A 20,915-nucleotide genomic window follows, 5' to 3' on the forward strand; every position below is an offset into this window, starting at 1 on the left:
CTGGCAGAAACAGACTCAAAAGGACAAACACAAAGCAAACTAGTGATATCCGAAGTAACACCCCCGGAATCACCCGACTTTAACAAAACAGGACTGACTCGACACAACAAGACAGACCCGACTGACTCAGCATGAAAAGACTGACCCAATACAAAACGACAAGACTGACCCAATACTCAAGTCAGAAAGTACAAAACTAACATTCATAAATGCTCAAAACAGTGCGTGCCATACACCATATCTGGAGTAAACTGAGTGCCGCCCGCAGGTGGTCCAACCTCTGATCACATCACATTATCCCCCCACAAGTTCACTGATCAAGTGTCGATAGACTTCGCAGGACCTGGTGCGGGGATGACCCCGTTGTCAATCAGATTTTGTATCTCGTGGTGGAGACGGACGCAACTGTCGGTGTCATGACCGGTTTGTTGATGGAAAGCACAGTACTTAGTCGGGTCATGTTTTGGAGGGAGAGGATCGGGTAAAGGCCGTTGCTCTAACGGTTTCAGATGTCCTTTCCTGAGTAGGACCCCCAGGGCTTTAGACAAAGACATATAGAGTGGGGTGAAAACCCTCTTGCCTCGGGGCAGATAGTCTGAAGTTCGGGGGTTTGAAGTGGATGCACCAACAAAGGGGGTGGCTGCTCTTGGTGTGGTGGTGGTGACCATGCCCACTTCAGATGATCTTGCAGCTGCGTCACCGCTGGTGGTCATATTCGAACTACGGGAAAATGCCCTCCTGGGCTGCTCCTTATCCTGGTCAAACAGACCTTGCCTCATTGCATCTTCGATTTGTACCCCCATATCGTTTAAATCTGAGAAAGTGGGAAAGGGGATTACAATCATTCTCTGCATTAGCTTAGGCTGGAGATTGCGCACAATCATCCGTATTTGATCCTTATCTGTTGGCCTAATGGTCATCATTGAGGCCTTGGCCCTCCAGCGGGCCACGAATTCTGAGAAGCTCTCCTTAGGCTCCTGCCTCGTCGTCTCAAGATCACGGGTCGTAATCTCGATTTGGGTATTGTATGAATATTGTGCGACGAAGGCCTCAGCCATCTCATCCCAACTTCTCTTGACGTCATCCTCCAATTTGGCATACCATGCGGCCGCTACACCCGACAGGGTCCGGCCAAACAAAGACAGCTTCTGCAATCTAGTGAGGCCCATTGGTCTTAGGACGTCTGAAAATAGTCGCAGGTGTACCATGGGATCCTCAGATCCGTCAAAACGATCGATTTGTGGCATCTTAAACCGATCTGGCAGCGTCACAGCTGCGTCGATGTATCCGTCTCCAATGTCCGGAATGGACTTCGCACCTTGAGATTTTTTGAACAGCTTTTCAAGCTTGTGCATTTTTAATGCCACGGGCTCCACCTCGGGCTCGAAGGGAGAATCTGTTTGGTTGGTAGGAGTGGGTGCCTTGGAGAGTTGAGGCAGAATCGGGGGTGGAGCTGGCCCGACTGGAATGTCCGTATTATCCTGGACATGGGTTGCCTCCCCGAGTGTGGGAACTCTTGGTGGGGGAGGAGCCTGGTGCGAAGTAGATACTCCAGTTTGCTGCTCCAATCTGGCAATTGTCTCTGCCTGTTGGGCTATGACCACAGCCTGTTGCTTGGCGAATTCTGCTTGACGGACAGTGTCTTGCTGCATGGATTTCATACTATCCTGGAGTTGGCGCACCATCTCTTCCAGACTCGACATACTGTTCTAATCTAACTGAGCAACCGGTATATCTGTCTCTGTGGCAAAAGCAGATATCTCAACCCGACTGCACACAGGCGAGATGGATAATGACTGTTGATCTGAAGACTGTTGAACTGATGATCTGTGCCTGACTAGCCTGCTCTGGCCCTGATTACCCTTGAACTGAGTCTCTGACCTGACAAAGTCTATCAGCACAAGTCCGATGAACCTCGGGAGATATCGGAGCCTTCTGAAGCTATGGTTCCAGGACTACCTTGCAAAAGGGAAAACAGAGAGCATCTCAGCCTAATTTCACTGGAACAGATTTGAGCATACTAGGATGAATGTACCCAATACTGATCACTGTTTCCTAAATATCTGCCTGTAAACTGATACCCTCAGGTAAAACTGATTCCCCAAATACTGATGCTGATGCCCACAGGCCTGATACCCAGACTTGTAAACTGGTATATGCATTCCTGTAGAGATACACTCTAAAAGCACATAGCAAGTAAGAGAGAGCCAAAACACCCCTATGTTGGGGTAGGGTTTCCCTGTCCTATTTTGTCAGGAGCTAGGGTTTCACTACGCACACAGCGGTTCCAAACAACTTAGCATCGGGTAAGCAACCTGTCCTAGCTTGGAATGGTCACTATGGATTTCGATATGTACTAGGTCGAATGGTCAAAAAGGGTGCCCCGGTAAACCGGGGTTTGTGTTCCCATGCTGTCAGAGCCCATAGCCGGTCAGCCTTATGGACATGCCTTGACAAGACAAGCCTCCGGCAAACCGTTCAGGAATGGCAGATGGCAAACACTGTGTTCCTAGGCGCACCAATGCACATGCAATGCAACGAAACACATAAATGAGATCAAAACAGGATATCACGAGTTCAAGTCAAGCTCTCTAAAATCCCCAGCAGAGTCGCCAGAAACTGTAGACAGCGCCCGGGGAGGCCTCGTGCTACAGTTCGGACTCGATTTGTGTCACGGTTCTAAATCTGAACCAAAGAGTCCAAATCCGGCAAATCGTTTGAGAAAACAGATTTTGTTGAAAAAGTAGTGCCAAACATGGACTGCTTTACCAGATACAGAGTCGCCACCTAAATATTTTAAAATGGGGGAATTTAGGAAACCCTGACTCGGTGCCGAAGGCCACATGTCCGTCATCACCGGAGTTGTCTCGGCTCGGGAGCTTGGGTACGATCGGGGAAGGTCAGCTATGAGCACCCCCTTTCGCCCGGTCTGAAAACCGGCCTCTACTAACTGTGATATCCGTTTTTGAAAACTTTATGTGTTCTTATTCCATTTATTAGTCTAGAATTACTATGTTATGCGCACAGCAAACAAGTATAGACCAAATCGCCCAAATTGGAACAAAACATTTCATGTTTGTTTAAAAATGGTTTGCTACTCGCAAGTAGGCTAAAATGCAGATTTTGCCACCCTCAAGTGGGCTTTTGGAAAAGATGGTTTTGCCACAATCTAGTGGGCTTAAAACTCACAGTTTTAATGCATTATTCCAATTTAGGTAATTCAACCTCCATCCACAGGCATTCAAGCAGTTTATCTCATGTAAGCACTTAGCCGCATGGCAAGCATACTGTCATGGCAACACTCACACGCATGCTGGATGCTAAAGCAAAAATACTTACATCGTACTCCGTGCCAAAACAGTAAACTAGTTAGCAAACATGCATGTCTTAGTTCATGTTAAAAGTGGCTAATGCATCACATGCAAAATGCGATCTAGGCAGGCTCGGCTAGCCCTAAACATGGCATATGAAATGTGATCAACTATCACATAGTCAATTTTTGAATTGAAGTACGAATGCAGTTAGCATGATGTTCCGAGCCTGATGCATGTCAACAAATGCATGAATGCACGCATGCGTAGCATAAGGTATGCTAAAATAAATGTGCCTTAATCTACCATCATAAGCAGGTAAATAAAAGGGAGAAAGAAGTGGGGGTGCACACACACACCCACACTTATTACAAGTTTGCCCTCGCTCTGAGGGACCAAATAAATATTACAAATTAATTAACTACGCGAGCTAATTAAATATTACAAATTAATTAACAAATTAATTATTCTAAGAAAATAGTAAATCGCCTCGGGAAGCGCGCCGCCATGCGTAGGCTGCCTCTGTTTTCTTTCCTGTGATCCTCTGGAGGCTGCCAAAATTTCAGGACTGCTTCCTTGGATGCTGGGAGACACCACCGGCTGGGTGAAATTGCCACCGGCACTGAGATGTTGCCACCGGCACAAAATTGAAGCTGTCGGCAGAGAAAAGATTGCCGGCCGGCACCTTACACTGCCGGTCGGCAGAGTATTCCTGCAGAATCTGCAAATGACAGCAACAGAGGGCAAGGCAAAGCATGGCAGCACAATTCAAGGCATATATGCACCAACCATGTCCCTTATCAAGATAATGACTCAAAGGGGCATGTGCCTCAATTCTCGGACCACCAATCACGCATTTCCATGCATGATGGCCCAAAGAACCAAGTATGCAACTTTGATTTCAAATGCAATGCAAATCAATCAAACAAACTCCCAATCCCTATCACCCAAATCAAGGGACGAGGAATGCATGTTGATGCAATGCAACCTAAGCATGTTAGCTATCATGCAACATGAACAATGCAATGTAATCATGCAAAGCTTACAAGCAAACATCCAAGGTAAGCATGCAAACCAAATAGAAGATGGATTTAAACATGAATTAGGCAGCCCCAAATAGGCCTAAAACAGTGGCCATAATATGAAAATGAAGTGCCTCGAAACGCGTGCACATGGGCACGCAAACCGAGGCAATGGCATACGCAATGCAATGGCTAAAACGGCATATAGAATGCAACATGGACTTATACTAACATGAGAGAACCTCAGCCACACTCACATAAGAGGCCGATGAATGAAAATGGAGTGCCTCGAAATGCGTGCACATGGGCACGCAAACTGAGGCAATGGCATACGCAATGCAATGGCATGGAAATGATATGCAAACATGCCAATGGGATTTCAGCAGCAAAATGAGGGGCAAAACAGCCCCGAAATGAGGCGAAAACACACCCAATGCATGGAATAGTCCCGAAACATGGACTTTTGGCACCCGAAATGGCTTACAGCTATACAAAGCATGCATAATATGGACATGGAGCATGAAGACAGAAGCAAAAAAGCTTCAAAATAAGCATTTTTCTAGTACAAGTCATGGCCAAACAACAAGCAAAGATGGGGCTAAAATGGCATACAAAAAAACGGCCCTAAACATGCGATTATGAAGAAACTCACAGCTGCTGTCCCCAAACATGTTAGGGCCCTTCAACAACATTGAAGAGGGGCCCAAAATATGCACATTTACAGTTCATGGCAGCCCCGAAATCAGTATACAAACATGCTAGAAATACAATGCAAAATGAGGCTCAAAAAGTGGCTATAACATGAGGTATACAAAGCATTCACCAAACAAGCGAAGACCCTTAATAAAACATGTTAAGAAGGTCAAAATAAAGCCACTTTTAGTTCGGACCAAGGTCCAAAAACAGCAACATCAGGGGCTGCCAAGACATGCAAAAAATGGGACCAAAAAGAGGATATAAAGGGGAGTACAACATGGAAGTCCCAAACAGTGTTGAGCCCTTCTTCAATGTTGAAGAGAGGCTCAAAATAAGCCTATTTTCAGTTTACATCAGGCTCTAAAACAGATTAAACATAGGCCAAAAAATACATGCGAGATTATGGCATTTAAGAGGGGTAATGAAGCAAGTGCAAGCTACTGTCCTCAAACAGCAAGAGGTCCTCAATCAAACATGGAGAGGACCCAAAAATATGATGATTTGAAGTTTAGGTCGGAGCCCAAAAGTGCAAGCAACTATGGCTTAGATATTAAGCAAGAAAAGGCTAGAAAATGGAAGATGAGGACTCACCCTTGAAGACCAGCAAATCAGCGCCTCTTGGACCAAGTTTAGGTGCTCCTAAGATTTGGAGAATAGCCTCAAGCTACTGGAATGGGCGTTGGATGCCTTGTGCTATGAGTTGATGAAGAAAAGGTCCAAGAACAAGGGTGTTTGATGGTTGGATGAGAGAGATATGGAGAGAGATGGAGGGTTGTATGTATGTATATCAGATATATGTATAATATCTCTGGTTTTTTGCTTCAAAGAATCCAACCTCAACAAAGGAGGAGAAGAGGTGCTTATATAAGCCATGCTAAGCTTCTAAGACAAGCTTCAAAGGGGCCAAGGGGTTCAAGGGGGGGTGCAAGGCTTCTAGAGGAAGCTAAAACAGCTGGCCAAGCTTCTCCAAGAAGCTTGGCCAAAAGGTTCAAGCTTCTAGAAGGTTAGGGGGTTCAAAAGCTCACAAGGTGCAAAACAAGCACACATGCACGTGGGGGATCAATTCTGTGCATTCCAGCTGGCACAGCTGGAATCCACTCAATCTGCAGAATGCTCCAGAAGGTCGTCGGCTAGCAAAAACTGCCGGTCGGCCACTTTAATCTGCCGGTCGGCACAATAAATGGCCGGTCGGCACAATAAATTGCCGGTCGGCACAAACAGAGTGCCGATGGGTGGCCGGTGAGGTCAAAAACGTGCCGGTGGATGTCCAGATTGAAGCCCCGGAAGTTAGCTTTCCAATGGAGCAAACCTTGCATTAAAATTCCTTCTGTGCAAAACGTTATGCCCTTTTCCGTGAAGCCGCGCAGATTCGATCCAACCGGGATGATACCCGACTTCAACTGATCATATCTCCCCCACCCGGACTTGGCTCTAGGACATTCTTGAGTGCAAAATGAAGCCCCGGAAGTAAGCTTTCCGACGGTGGTGGCCCCATAGCTAAACTCCAAGTGTACAGACAGATAAACCCGATTCAGCGAGGGCTGCTCGACTCGCTTCTATCCGGATTCATGCCGAACTTCTCCCAAGCTAGTTTTCTCCTCTCCTTTCCTCTTTTCTTCAACTCCAAAACCCTAAACAAAGTGTTTTGAAGGATTTGCCTCTCTTCTAGCCGAAAAAATTGATTCTTTACCCTGCACATCTCTCAACACCGAGCAAACCATCAGTAGTGCCCAAGTCTTAAGGGCGGTCAAAAATGGCGTGTCTACATCGGCCATCATGCATCGAGATGCGCGACTGATGGCCCGAGGGTCGTAGACTACACTCCCTAGAGCTTATGCAATGATGGGGAGAGTGGTCATGCACACATGTGTTGCAAATACCTTGTCGTGCCTCTCTCTTTCCCTTTGTTGCAGAAAAACAGAATCCAGGAGAAGAAACTGGTCGGCCGACCAGGTTTTCTGGCAGGCCGACCACCTTCTTTGGTTTCCACCACAAACGGAAGTCGGCAGGTGGTCTCCCATGCCCATAAGTTGGTCGGCAGCCTTCCCACATATTCCCAGGGTGGAGTTTCATCTCTCTGGGGCTTTGTCTAAATTTCTGAAATCAATTGCAAACAAAGGCAAGCCGGGGCATCGCAATGGATTTCTCGACAAGGCAACTCGAGCATGGATGCATCCTTTATCATTCAAGGCAGAGCTGAGGCAGTCCACATCCATGTAGCTTGCATGCCAGTTTAATTGCTTACTTAGTTAGTTTGTTAATTAATTAGAGTTGTGTAATAATTAGCTGTAATTTATTATTCATTTTGGTTGTGTAATAACTAGCTTAATTAGCTTAGATTAGCTCGTTGGTGTTGTATTATTTATTCGGACCCTCCGCCGAGAGGGCCAACTGTTGTAATAAGTGTGCGTGTGTGTGATGCATGTCTTCCAACCTCACGTCTTTCTCCCTTTTATTTACCAGCTTATGATGCTTATTTTTAAGGCATGTTTCAATTAGCATCCTTATGCTCGTATGATTGCATCCATTCATCTGTCTTGCATGCACCGGGCTCGGCGCATCATACTAACTGCATTGTGTTTCAATTCCAAGTTGAATACATGTTATCTATAACATCTCGTGTGCCATTTTAGAATAGCCAAGCCTATCTTAGTTACATCCTGCATGTGTTGCATTAGGCATCTCAGCATAGTTAGGATTCATGCATGATTTCTAATTAACTTCTTTCTTTGGCTTGGAGTACTCGGTGAGTGTTTATGCTTTAGCATCCCTGCATGTGTGTGAGTGACTGCCAGATAGCATGCTTACCATGAGGCTAACTTATTATGTGATATACTTGTCTGAATGCCTGTAGGTGAAGGTGGGATTATTTAAATTGGAACAATTCATCGATTGCGAGTTTTAAGCCCACTTGAGAGTGGCAAATCACCATGTTTTCTAAGCCCACTTGAGGGTGGCAAAATTCGCATTTTAGCCTACTTGCAAGTAGCAAATCGCTTTCAAAAACAAATATCAGATGTTTTGTTCTAACTTAGACGATCCAGTCTATACTTGTATGTTGTGTGTATCACGTAGCAATTCTAGGCTAATAAACCAGAATAAGAGCACATATGTTTTCAAAAAACAAGATATCATGTTTAGTAGTAGCCGATCTTTGATCGGGCGAGCGGGCGTGCTCATTGCATGACCTTCCCCAATCGTACCCAAGTTCCCAAGCCGAGACAACTTTGGTGATGACGGACATGTGGCCTTAGGCACGCGTCAGGGTTTCCTAAATTCCCCCAAAATAAAATATTTAGGTGGCAACTCTGTATCTGGCAAAGCAATCCATGTTTGGCACTTCTTTCTAAAAATCAGTTTTTCAAAATGATTTGTCGGATTTGGACTCTTTGGTGATTTATCGGTCTTGCATTGCACTTTGCGAGATTAGATTCAGAACCATGACATTTGAGTCCGAACTGTAGTGAGCCCAATGAACAAAATGGGATTTTCTCGGGACGTTCGGGCGCGTCTACAGTTTCTAGCGACTCTGTTGGGGATTTAGAGAACTTGACTCGAACTCATGATATCTTGTTTTGACTACACTTATATGTTTCTTTGCAGTGCATGTGCATTGGTGCACCTAGGACATCGTGTTTGGCATCTGCTATTCCTGAACGATCTGCCAGAGGCTTGCTTTGACAAGCGTGCCATGTGGCTGACCGGTTACGGGCTCTGCCACGATGGGAATGCAAACCCCAATTTTTACCGGTGCACCCTTTTTGACCATTCGACCTAGTGCATATTCGGAATCCATAGTGACCATCCCAAACTAGGACAGGTTACTTACCCAATTATAGGTTGTTTGAAACCGTTGTGTGCGTAGTGAAACCCTAGTTCTTGACGAAACTAGGACAGGGAAACCCTACCCCAACATAGGGGTGTTTTGGCTCTCACTTGCTTGCTATGTGCTTTTAGAGTATGTCTCTACAAGAATGCATGTATTAGTTTGCAAGTCTGAGTATCAGGCCTGCGAACATCAGTATCAGTATTTGGGAATTAGTTTTACCTGTGGGTATCAGATCCAGATTTGGGGCAGTAATTTAGAAACAACGATTAGTGTTTGAGAACAGTATATTCAGCTTGCAAATGCCAACTGTGTGTTGTCAATGACCGACTGTGTGTTGTGTTCATTTAAGCCATTATGCTGTCCATTTTTCTGGTTGTTTATTTCCTTATTATGCTTTATTTATCTTTTTGCTAGGTAGTTTAGCACAATTGCTTCCAACCAAATAGATATTTCCCAAGCACTTTGGACTAGAGGTCGCAGACTCCATCGATCTGAGGATCTGATAGACGGACAACCAATGTTCTACTCTTTACTCCCGGTTGCTAGATGGAGGTTAGTGAGGCACAGTGTATCGGTACCGCGGTTCCCAGATCAGTGGTCCTTGAGCAGTCATGTTGAGATTTCTGAGCCTACTACAGAGGCAGATATACCGACAGTTTAGTTAGATCAGGGCAACATAGCAGGAATGGAGGAAATGATGCGTCAACTCCAAGAAAGTATGAAAACTATGCAGCAGGACGCTGTTCGTCAAGCAGAATTTGCCACACAACAAGCAGAGGTCATGCCTCAACAGGTAGAGTTAATTACCAGGTTGCAACAGCAAACCGGAGCATCTGCTTCACACCAAGCTCCTTCCCTACCAAGAGTCCCAATACTCGGGGAGATAGCGAATGTCCAGAATGTCCAGGAGGATACAGACATCCCAACGGGGCCACCTCCGCCCCCAATTCTACCTCAACTATCCAAGGCATCCACGCCTATCAATCTACCAGATTCTCCCTTCGAGTTCGAGGTGAACCCCACGGCATTAAAAGTGAGCAAGCTTGAGAAGCTGTTCAAGAAATCTCAAGGTGTGAAGTCCATTCCGGACATTGAGGACGGGTATACTGATGCGGCTGTGACTTTCCCGGACAGGTTTAAGATGCCACATATTGATCACTTTGATGGGTCTGGAGATCCTATGGTGCATCTACGGCTGTTTTCAGACATACTAAGGCCGATGGGCCTCTCCAGATTACAGAAGCTTTCCTTGTTTGCCCGGACCCTGTCGGGTGTAACGGCCATTTGGTATGCAAAATTGGAGGATTCCGTCAAGAAAAACTCGGAGGAGATGGTCAAGGCCTTCGTAGCTCAATACTCATACAACACACAGATCGAGATCACAACTCGTGATCTTAAGACGACTAGACAGGAGTCGAAGGAGAGCTTTTCTAACTTCGTAACTCGCTGGAGGGCCAAGGCCTCGATGATGACCATTAGGCCAACTGACAAAGATCAAATACGGATTGTTGTGCGCAACCTCCAGCCCAAGCTCATGCAAAAGATGATCGTCCTCCCTTTCCCCACTTTTGGAGATCTACATGAGAATGGAGTGCAGATCGAGGATGCTTTGAAACAGTGTCTGATTGACAATGACAAAGAGTAGCCCAGGAGAACCTTTAACTGCAACACCAATACAGGCACGAGCAGTGCTGCAATTGCCAGAGCCTCGAAAGTAAGCATGGTCACCACCACCCCCGCAAGAACCCTTACAGCCACACCATTCACCGATGCGTCTGGAAGTAACTCACAAACAACCAAGTACCAACCTCGAGGCGAAAGAACCTTCATCTCGTTATACATGTCCCTGTCCAAAGCTCTAGGGGTTTTGATCAAGAAAGGGCACTTGAAGCCCTTGGAGCCGTGGCCATTGCCAGAAACACTTCCCCCCTCCCATAACCCAGCCAAATATTGTGCCTTTCACCAGCAAGATGGTCACGACACTAACCATTGCTTTAGATTGCGTCACGAGATTCAGGATCTCATCGACAACAGGGTGATCGTGCCTCCGGAAAAGCCGAACGTCATAACCAACCCTCTCCCACCACACAACCAAGCCCCACCTCCCAAACGCATCAACTCAATCCAAACTGGGGTCGTGTCATATGACACTAGCATATATATCACCCCGTCTCACCTACCCAAGGCGGAGGTGTTCATTCCTGATAGCACTGACTTGTGCATGTTGGACATCTCCCAAGCCCACCCTGAACCAATGGTGGTGATCATCGAAGATGGAACATGGATGATTTTAGAGGAAAGTGGGATTGTTGATTCAGAATCTGAGGAAATTGGGAGCTGTGATGAGGAGGTATATGATCCGAGTGGCTACATTGTATCAGCAGGTCAGGTTAGGCTGAATCTGGAATTGCCAATAGGGACAAAACTTTGTGTAATACGGGAGAAAGGACTTGATCAGGGGATATATGACTTAACAGCTCTGGAAGGGGACATTGCTAACCTTTAGTTTTTCAACGAACAAGATCCGGGAGACATGACAGTCAATTGGTTTGATTTTGAGGAGTCAGCAGAGGTTATAGGGTGGCTTGATGACCAACCAGATATTGTTGAAGAATCTCAGCTGGAAAAGGGCCCGTCAGGGGGTGAGGACATCAATTGTGGCCGGAAGGGCCGGGGATCAGAATGCATCGTCGGAGAGCGCTGGTGCCAAGAATTTTGCTTAGGATTTGGGCATTTTGAATACAGGAAATTTTGAACAGCAAGCTGCATTGACGCAGTTAGAACCGGAAGGAATCGAAGACTCTAAGAGAGCCAAAAAAGCCAAGGCCCCTATGGGGACTGAACTTGCGGTGTGCACAAAGATAGAGTGTGCTGCGAGCATATGGACGGAACGTACTGCGAGTACAAGGATAGTTGCAACGGTGCCGGACAGGTGTCTGTCGACTGCCGATGGCATGTGGTGGAAAGACGATGACCTATGTCTCACCCACACTGATGAGGATTGGGGCAATAACCAGCCGGATGATACCTGGTATATAGGTGAAGTTGACCATATAACTAGGAGTGGGCGATATTTCAAGCCCCCGCACCTAGATCAACCAGAGGCGTCCGAGAAGGACAAGGAGTCGGAGAAGCAGAAAGAGAAACTACTTGAAGAAGAGGCTGTGCTGAAACAGTTGAAAAAGATACAAGCAGACATCTCCATCTGGGGACTGCTTATGGCTTCACATGTTCATAGACAAGCTGTCTTATCGGCAATGGATAAGGCCAAACTCTCAATAGACACCACGCCTGAACAGCCAGTGGGATTGCTTTTTCCGGGAGGGGCTTCCCTGATGTTGACCTTTTCCGACAAGGAACTGCCGCCTGAGGACGCGAATCATAACAAACTACTCCACATCTCTATGGAATGTAGAAGTAAATGGATACCAGTGGTTCTTGTCGACACAGGATCCGCTATGAACGTGTGCCCGTCAAGGACGGCATATACAATCGGGTTAAAGTCCGTAGACTTTGTGCCAACAACCCAGGTGATAAGGGCATATGATAACACAAGCAAAGAGGTGATGGAGACTGTGAAAATTTAAACCCAGGTTGGTCCGGGACAACACGAGATTGACTTTCATGTCTTGGACGTTCCCGCAATCTTTAACCTACTTTTGGGGCGACTGTGGCTGCAACAGGTAAAGGCAGTCTCTTCCACCTTACACCAGATGTTGAAATACCCCCACGGGACGGAGGTGGCTATTGTTTTCGGGAATTCGTCAATCCATCCGCCGCCAGAAGTGTCTACACCAGTTTTGGAAATCGAGGACGGCACGGAGGATGTGTTCCTATCAGGGTTTACTCTGGCTGAGGCCCGGGTCGTACAGAACATCTTAGTTATTGATGAGGGGTTATATGCGAGCGCACAATCAGTGTACCTCATGAACAAGCTCCAACACATCCCTGGGATGGGATTGGGGAAGAGTGGCCAGAAAGGCATTGCAGTATCGGCCGAAGTGCCGCACAACCTGCATACCTTTGGCTTGGGTTATTTGCCGACCAAAGAGGATAGGGTAAGGAAAAGCAAGGAGATGGCTGAGAGAGCCAGAGCAAAGCAGGCAAGGAAGCCTTATGAGTTAATACACTAACCCATCCAGGGTACCCTAAACGGACGCTTTGTTCGGGAGGGGGAGGATTTTCCATTCTGCGGCTTCCCAGAGCCATGGTTGAATGCGGAGAAGCGTCGCTTGCTAGGGTTTGAGATCTTCTTTGACCTGCAGTTATCCGGGGATGATGTTGTCGAGGAGTAGATAGACCCATCAGCTGAGGTTGAGCAGAATGGGAAAGTGGATTCTGAGAGCACCGAAATTGAAATGGGGGTAGAGCTGGCTTGTCTACTTTCAGATCCTCTGATCGTACAGAAGTGCTTGGGGGATAACTTCTCGGTGTCTATGATTGGGAATGAAACGGCTGCGAGCCCACCTTCAAGCATTTTGGATGTATCCATCGCACCCTCTCTCATCTGGCAGTACGAGGAGGGATTTTTATCAAGCAGCACCGGGTCAGGTAGTGAGCTAGAATCTGATTCCACCGAGTCTGTGGAGTCGGAATCAGGTTCCAGCTCGTCTGAGTCCGGTATTACTGGGAGTGACAACCCGGATGCCACAGTCCTATCTAGGTCATCTTTTTCTTTCTCTTTTGAGTCTGTTGTAACAGAGGAATCAGACGATTTGGAAGTGATTAATGAGAATGGAATGGTTGTCGCTTCTGAGTACTTTTCTGTGCCTTTGATTTATTATATTAATCAGGACTTTCAAAATTTTGATGAAAATGACGAGGAAGAAATTCGTCCGGTTTTACAACGTTTAATTGATCAAGAGCAGGAGAGATTTGTTAAACCCTTGGTTGATGAAATCACTACAGTTAATATTGGTACTGAGAAGGACCCGCAGCTAGACCAGATCGGGTCCACGTTGTCTTCGGAGGAACGCGAGCGCTTAGTCGCTTTATTAAAAGATTTCGAAGATGTTTTCGTGTGGTCCTACGAAGACATGCCTGGGATCGATCCTGAGATTGTACAGCACCGGATCCCTTTTGACCCCGAGGCCCGACCCGTTAAACAGAAACTCAGAAGGATCCGCCCAGACTGGGCTCTCAAGATTAAAGAAAAGGTCACCAAGCAAATTGACGCAGGGTTCCTACTGGTATCTGAGTACCCAATTTGGTTGGCCAATATCGTTCCGGTGCCAAAGAAGGATGGCAGGATCCAGGTATGCGTGGATTTCAGGGATTTGAACAGAGCCAGTCCGAAAGACGACTTTTCTTTACCGCATATCGACGAGTTAGTGGACTTTACAGCAGGGCGTGCTTTGCTTTCATTCATGGATGGCTTTTCAGGCTACAACCAGATTGTGATGGCACCCAAAGACCGGGAGAAGGCTACTTTCACCACTTCGTGGGGGACTTATTGCTATAGAGTAATGCCATTTGGGTTAAAGAATGTTGGAGCTACATATCGACGGGCCGCGACCACAATATTGCATGACATGATCCACAAGGAGGTTGAGGTGCACGTAGACGACATGATTGTCAAGTCCAAAGAAAGAGAGGGCCAATACATCACCTTGCAAAAGTTCTTCCAAAGGATCAGAGAATTCCGGTTGCGGCTGAATCCTCAGAAGTGTACGTTTGGTGCTACAACAGGGAAAATACTGGGGCTCTTGATTACACAGAGAGGAATCGAAGTCGACCCTTCCAAAATCAAGGCCATCTTAGAAATGCCACCACCGAGGACTGAAAATGATGTGAGAGGCTTTCTGGGTAAAGTGCAATTCATAAGACAGTTTATTTCAAAACTAACCTTGACTTGTGAACCACTTTATGATCTCCTGAAGAAAGGAAAGAAGTTCCAATGGGACGGCTGATGCCAAGCTACTTTTGAACAGATCAAACAATACTTACAGAACCCACCTGTGTTGTCACCGTCTGAGCCGGGGAAACCATTGATTTTGTACCTTTCAGTAATTGAAACTATAATGGGCTGCATGCTTGCACAGGAGTCTGAGGACAAGGTGGAGAGAGCTATCTACTACCTAAGCAAGAAGATGCTGGATTACGAAACCCGTTACACTCCGCTGGAAAAGGCTTGCTTAGCCTTGGTATGGGCTACCAGGAAGCTGCGGCACTACCTATTAGCTCACTATGTAATGTTGATTTCAAGATTAGATGCCATCAAATATCTCTTCGAGAAACCAGCACTTACGGGTAGGCTAGCCCGTTGGTTGCTTCTGCTTTTCGAATTCGATCTGAAGTATATGACTCGCAAGTCAGTAAAGGGGAGAGCGGTAGCGGAGTTCCTAGCCGATCACCCAGTTGAGGGGGATGAAGCAGTTGAGTACTTATTCCCAGACAAGGCTATTCTGCATATCAAAGATGAGTTTTGAACGATGTATTTTGACGGAGCATCAAACCAGTACGGGTATGGGATAGGGGTGTTGCTGATAGCACCTGACAATTCCCGTATCTCTCTAGCATTTAAACTCTGGTTCAAAGTCTTGAACAACGAAGGAGAGTATGAAGCATGCATTGCTGGTTTAGAAGCCGCCCTAGAACTAGGGGCAAAACGGTTGGATGTCATCGGGGACTCAAACCTTGTTGTATCTCAAGCTAAAGGAGATTGGAAAGTCAAAGAAGAAATGATGAGAATTTACCACCAGACCTTGGACTTGCTGATTCCTCAGTTTAAGAAACTGAACTTCGCTCATCTGCTAGGAGAAAACAACAGGTTCGCAGATTCATTAGCAACTCTATCTTCTATGATAGACATCCCTTTTGGAGTCCGGATGCGTCCGATCATCATTGACTAGAAGTTTGCACTGGCCTACGAGTCGATTGGTGCCATAGAAGAGGTTCAAGATGAGAACCCTTAGTATTACGATGTCTGGAACTTCTTGGAGGAAGAAGCGTATCCACCAGGGGCAAATGCCAAAGACAGGAGGGCAATCCGAAGAATGGCTGCTCAATTCATCATCTGCAGAGGAAAACTGTATAAGAGAGGTCATCTGGAAATGCATAAGCTATGTTAAGGCTGAAGCGTCGAAGCGTTTAATGGAGGCCATTCATGGAGGAGAGTGCAGAGCGCACATGAACGGGGTGATGCTAGCTCGAAAGATCCTCAGACAGGGTTACTACTGGTCCACCATGGAGGAGGATTGTATCGGCTTTGTTCGGCGATGCCACAAATGTCAGATCCATGCAAACCGCATGAACATCCCATCGTCGAAGCTGTACAATGACTTCGCCATGGCTATTTTCAATTTGAGGAATCGATGTGATCGGGGCTGTCACTCCGAAGGGGTCCAATGGGCATGAATTCATTCTGGTCGCGATAGACTATGTCACAAAGTGGGTTGAGGCCCAATCTTATGCGGTGTTAAAGGCATCGCACGTTGCAAAGTTTATCAGGAACAACATCATCTGTCGCTATGGAGTCCCAAACGAGATTATCTCAGATAATGGTTCCCACTTCAAGAAAGAAGTGATCGACTTGTTGGAAAAATACAACGTGGCTTTTCATAAGTCATCCACATATCGGCCACAGACCAACGGTGCAGTTGAGGCCACCAACAAGAACATCAAACACATTCTGCAGAAGATGGTGGAAACCTATCGGGACTGGCCAGATAAGCTGTCATTTGCTCTATGGGGCTACCAGACGTCAATTAGAACTTCTACTGGAGCGACTCTATATTCATTGGTTTATAGGATGGAAGCCGTTTTACCTATCAAAATTAAAGTTCCGTCATTACGAGTACTGGCTGAGTGTCGGATAGCTTAGGCAGATTGGCAACAGAGCAAATTTGAGGAACTCATGCTCTTTGATGAGAGAAGGCTAAAAGCATTGTACCATGTTCAAGGTTATTAACGAAGAATCGCCAGGGCTTTTAACAAGAAGGTTAAGTCCAGAAATTTGAAGGAATGAGATTTGGTGCTCAAAGACAACCGAGCTCCTATCCATGACCCCAGGGGCAAGTTCAGAGCCAATTGGACTGGTTCCTACAACATTAAGTCTATTTGGTCGGGTGGAGCTGTCGTTCTGATGGACCTAGATGGCCTAGAGTGCTCACAGCCGATCAACATGGACAAGTTGAAGAAATATTACCCCTGAGAGGCTCGTTAGGCCGAAAACCCGAAAGGGCGACCTAGGCAAAAGTTAGAGCACCAAAAATTTGAAATTATTAAAGCTGAGCTCGCAAGGTTGAAAACCCGCAAAGGGTGGCCTTGGCAAAAGTTAGAGCGTAAAAGGTGAGGGTTAATACACGAGTGGACCTGAGTTGAACTACGTAAGGCTTGATTCCCATCTTTGGGATACGTAGGCAACTTCATCCTGAAGTCCAGCCATAAACACTTCCCCGATCAACTTTGTCTGTGTGATTATATTGGTCATCTTTGTCTATCCTGCATTCAAAAGCTCAGTGGTGATCTCCAGTGCAGCGCTATTCAGACTAGGGGCAACTTTTCAATTGCTGGGATCTGGGGTTGTGCATCTCAGTGACAGATCTCAGGCGTGTCCAGTTCTGATCCATATCGAAAATGGTTTTGAAAAGTTGATTTTTGCTCAAATTAATCTTTTTACAACTTAGACCATTTTTGGACCAAACGGAAAATTTTCAGTACCCACAACCTTCAATTATATTGATTTCAATACAGAGTTCTTCTGCTCTTGAATACAAATTGAAGTGGCTTTTTATTACATTCATAAAGAAACTTGAAAGTTCTTATTAAAGCAAATAAATCCGGGGCATAGTCAGGTGTTCCTACGTCCCTTCCCAGAGCTGGTCGAAGCTTTTGTTGCCATGCTGGGCCCAATCTGTCCCCCTTCATTAAGCCAATTTATGCACTCATTAGATAAGATGCAACTGAAAGTGAGAGCGTGGGCCAGAAGCTCTCTCGTCCTCCATGCCGTGGTATACCGAGCTAGCTGTGCGCCTCGGACCGGAAATGCAGCTGGGTACTCTATCCCCTCTGCTGGGCAAATCTGATCATGGCCGAACTGGCGCTAAAACCGGAAAGGAAAGTAGAACACGCAGTGTGTCAGGCCAATCAACTGAATCCTAGCCTGCCGGGACATGCTGTAGCTCATTGCCGGTAAGATAAGGACAACGCCAAGCAATACGGTCTGCGGACCAACTGCACATCCAGTCGAACCACCATCCCTCATCAAGGGCATCGACTAGACGTCGCTAGAAGAAGTAGCCGCGAGCTGAGTATTCTGGGTAAGAGTCCACAACCTGCAACTTGTCCATCAACCACACCTAGGGAGGGATGGAAAATGAGAGATTAAAGAATAGAGAGATGTACGATGAGGGAAAAGTGAGAAAAGGGGTTTGAGAGAAAAAATCGAGCCTGAGGGCCGAATGATGTGAGCAATATATATGTGAGGAAGGGTGGGAACATTACTTGCAGCAGTAGTGGACTCCCCCGCAAATCTGGTCGTTTTCCGGCGATGGAAAGCATCCACACCCATCAATGTCTCGGCCAATGTCATGACAATGCAGCTCTTGCCCTATTTCAAGCCTTGGGCAACTTCGATTAGATGAATGCTAGACCCGCTGAAGCCTAGGGCAAGCAAAAAGTGAGATAGCATGCACAAACAAAGGGCATGACGCCGAAAACCTTGCCAATGATGGTCACCACGGTCACCAGCGTCGGAAAATTGACGAATCAAACTCGGAATGTCCAGCATTCCGTCACAAATCAAAGACCGAGTGTCGTGCATAGTGAGTCCACACATTCTCCCTAAGGCTTGTACGTGGCCGAAGCGAAGCTGGGGCAAGATTTCATTGTTGCGCTCGGATTCCATCAAAGCTTCGAAGTCTTCAAAGGTAGGACACATCTCTTGCCCGCAAAAACTAAAGACATGCGTTCCCGGGTTCCAAAACCTTGCCGTGACATGGAGAAATAGAAGGTGTAGCGGAGTACGACTCAACGTGAATAGTGCATTTATGCCGAAGCCTCGGAAGTTCAAATTTTCCGAGCCGTCTAAAGCAGCAATCCAAGCTGTGAGATTTTGGATGAGAAATGTCTCCAATTTGATGCAAAACTGAGATGAAATGAAAGAACCACGAAGCTGGAAATTTTATGGAGGATAAGGCACTATTTGGATGACACATGTCAAAAATCTGGAGCTCGCCAAGCCAACTGGTCGGCCGACCACTTTTTCTGGACGGCCAGCCAGTTTTTCTGGTCGGCCGACCACACAACTGGTCTCCAAGACAAGAAACTGGTCGGCCAGCCACTTTTGGTGGTCAACCATGGAGGAAAGCTGGTTTTTGGTCTTTTCCTAGTCGCTAGAAGAGAGCTCCTAGCCTTTCCATGTGTTAGGAGTGTTAAAGGTCCGAGTTTAACTCTGTTTCGGTTGCATTCCGTCGCCCGGTTTGTCCGAAATGCATTTGCTTATCGAGTTGTTGTTCTTTATTTATCGAGTTTTTATTAAGTTTGTTTATCGAGTTGTTAAGTTTGCTTATCGAGCTGTCGAGTTTTGTGCATCGAGTTGTTACTCTTTATTTAATCAACATTGTCGGGATTTGTTTATCGAGTTGTAAACTTGCTAAGGTTTTGTTGTTTCTTAGTAAGTTAAGTTGTTTAGTTTGTTGCGTCGGTTCACTACCTGACTTGGCAATGTACAATGCTCGATTTTCATTCAATCTCATTTTTGTGCAAAATGATGTAATGCGATGTTAAGAAAACAAAATACAACACTTTTTGAACAAAAAGTTGTTTGATTCCATCATGATCCTTTTGTTACAACATTTTACAACAAGGGTACAAAGTTTTTGAAACTGCCTAACACTGTACAATGTGCTACAACTACTAGTAGAAAAGGAAAATAAAGTAGGAACATTTGCATCAGTGCTCTCGGGCTCAAGATCGGGAGGCTCTCTTCATCCTTTTCGCCTGGATAGCCTCTGCAATACCCACGCCAGCACCATCATCTAAATCAGTGCTGTCGTCCTCAAGATCCTCTCCGGCATCATCTCCACTCTTAGAGCTGAAACCAGAGTCCCCCTCTCTGCCTGCGGATGTCTCCGATTGAGGATGCGCAAACTCCTCCTCCTCGCTAGACTCCTCATCATCCCTGATAGGCGCTCTACGCTTGCCTCGGCGGCAAGTCGAGTCCCCTCTCCTAGCTCCTCGAGAAGGACTGGATGGCCCAGCCTGTATCAGTGGCATCTGAAAACAACAACAACAAAAGAGGGCAATTTGAATACATCAGCCAAAGTATGTATATCAGATGCAGATGCAGGAATGCTGTGTAGGGTGCGTGCTTGTAGATGTAGTATGTGAATGTGGTGTGTCAGATGTGCTCTACACATGCAGCCAACCAATGTAATGGAATGTTCAATTTCAGTATGTCATCAGAAGTATGATAAATGCAAGAAAATTGAAAAGTACTGAGACACCGGTGATGAACAACTGCGTCTCTCTTCGTAGGACCATGCTCTCGAGTGAGGCCACCACTCCGAGTAACCCCTCGTAATACTCTTTGGGAGGCTGCAGATGTAAGTGCAAGTCATTAGTGAATGAAAGAATGTCTAAATATCTGAGTGATAAATCAAAACTGTAAAGCATACCGGTGGCGAGTCAGGGTCACTGACATATCGATGATCGAGCACTGGCGGCTCCAATGGAATCAGGTAAGATGTCCCGTACCGCCATCCTGTCAGCTCAGTTGGGAGGTCTGGCCACCCATCATGCTGGTAAGTCGGGGGAATCAGTCCAGCCCCACTTCTCGATGTGCCGGCCCTGCTAGTCGAAGGGGTATCTGCAGCCCGGACTTGGCTCGACGATGATGCACCAACAGCCCTCCTCATAGGAGTACGGATACCTGTCAATGGGGGCATCAAGTACGTATGGCAGTACGTCGCGTACTCCCTCTCCTCCAAGAGCAGAACTACATTAGTGCCCATCATAGCCTCCTCGACCTCCCGGGGAGTGAGTCTCTCAGTGGACCGTATATCCTCTGGAGGTGCTGTCGGGATACCCTGATTGGGGACGCCCATCATCTGACGC

This window comes from Camellia sinensis, chromosome 8 (genome assembly GCF_055761805.1).
Source record: "Camellia sinensis isolate YWXY chromosome 8, ASM5576180v1, whole genome shotgun sequence".
In the NCBI taxonomy this organism is placed as follows: Eukaryota; Viridiplantae; Streptophyta; class Magnoliopsida; order Ericales; family Theaceae; genus Camellia; species Camellia sinensis.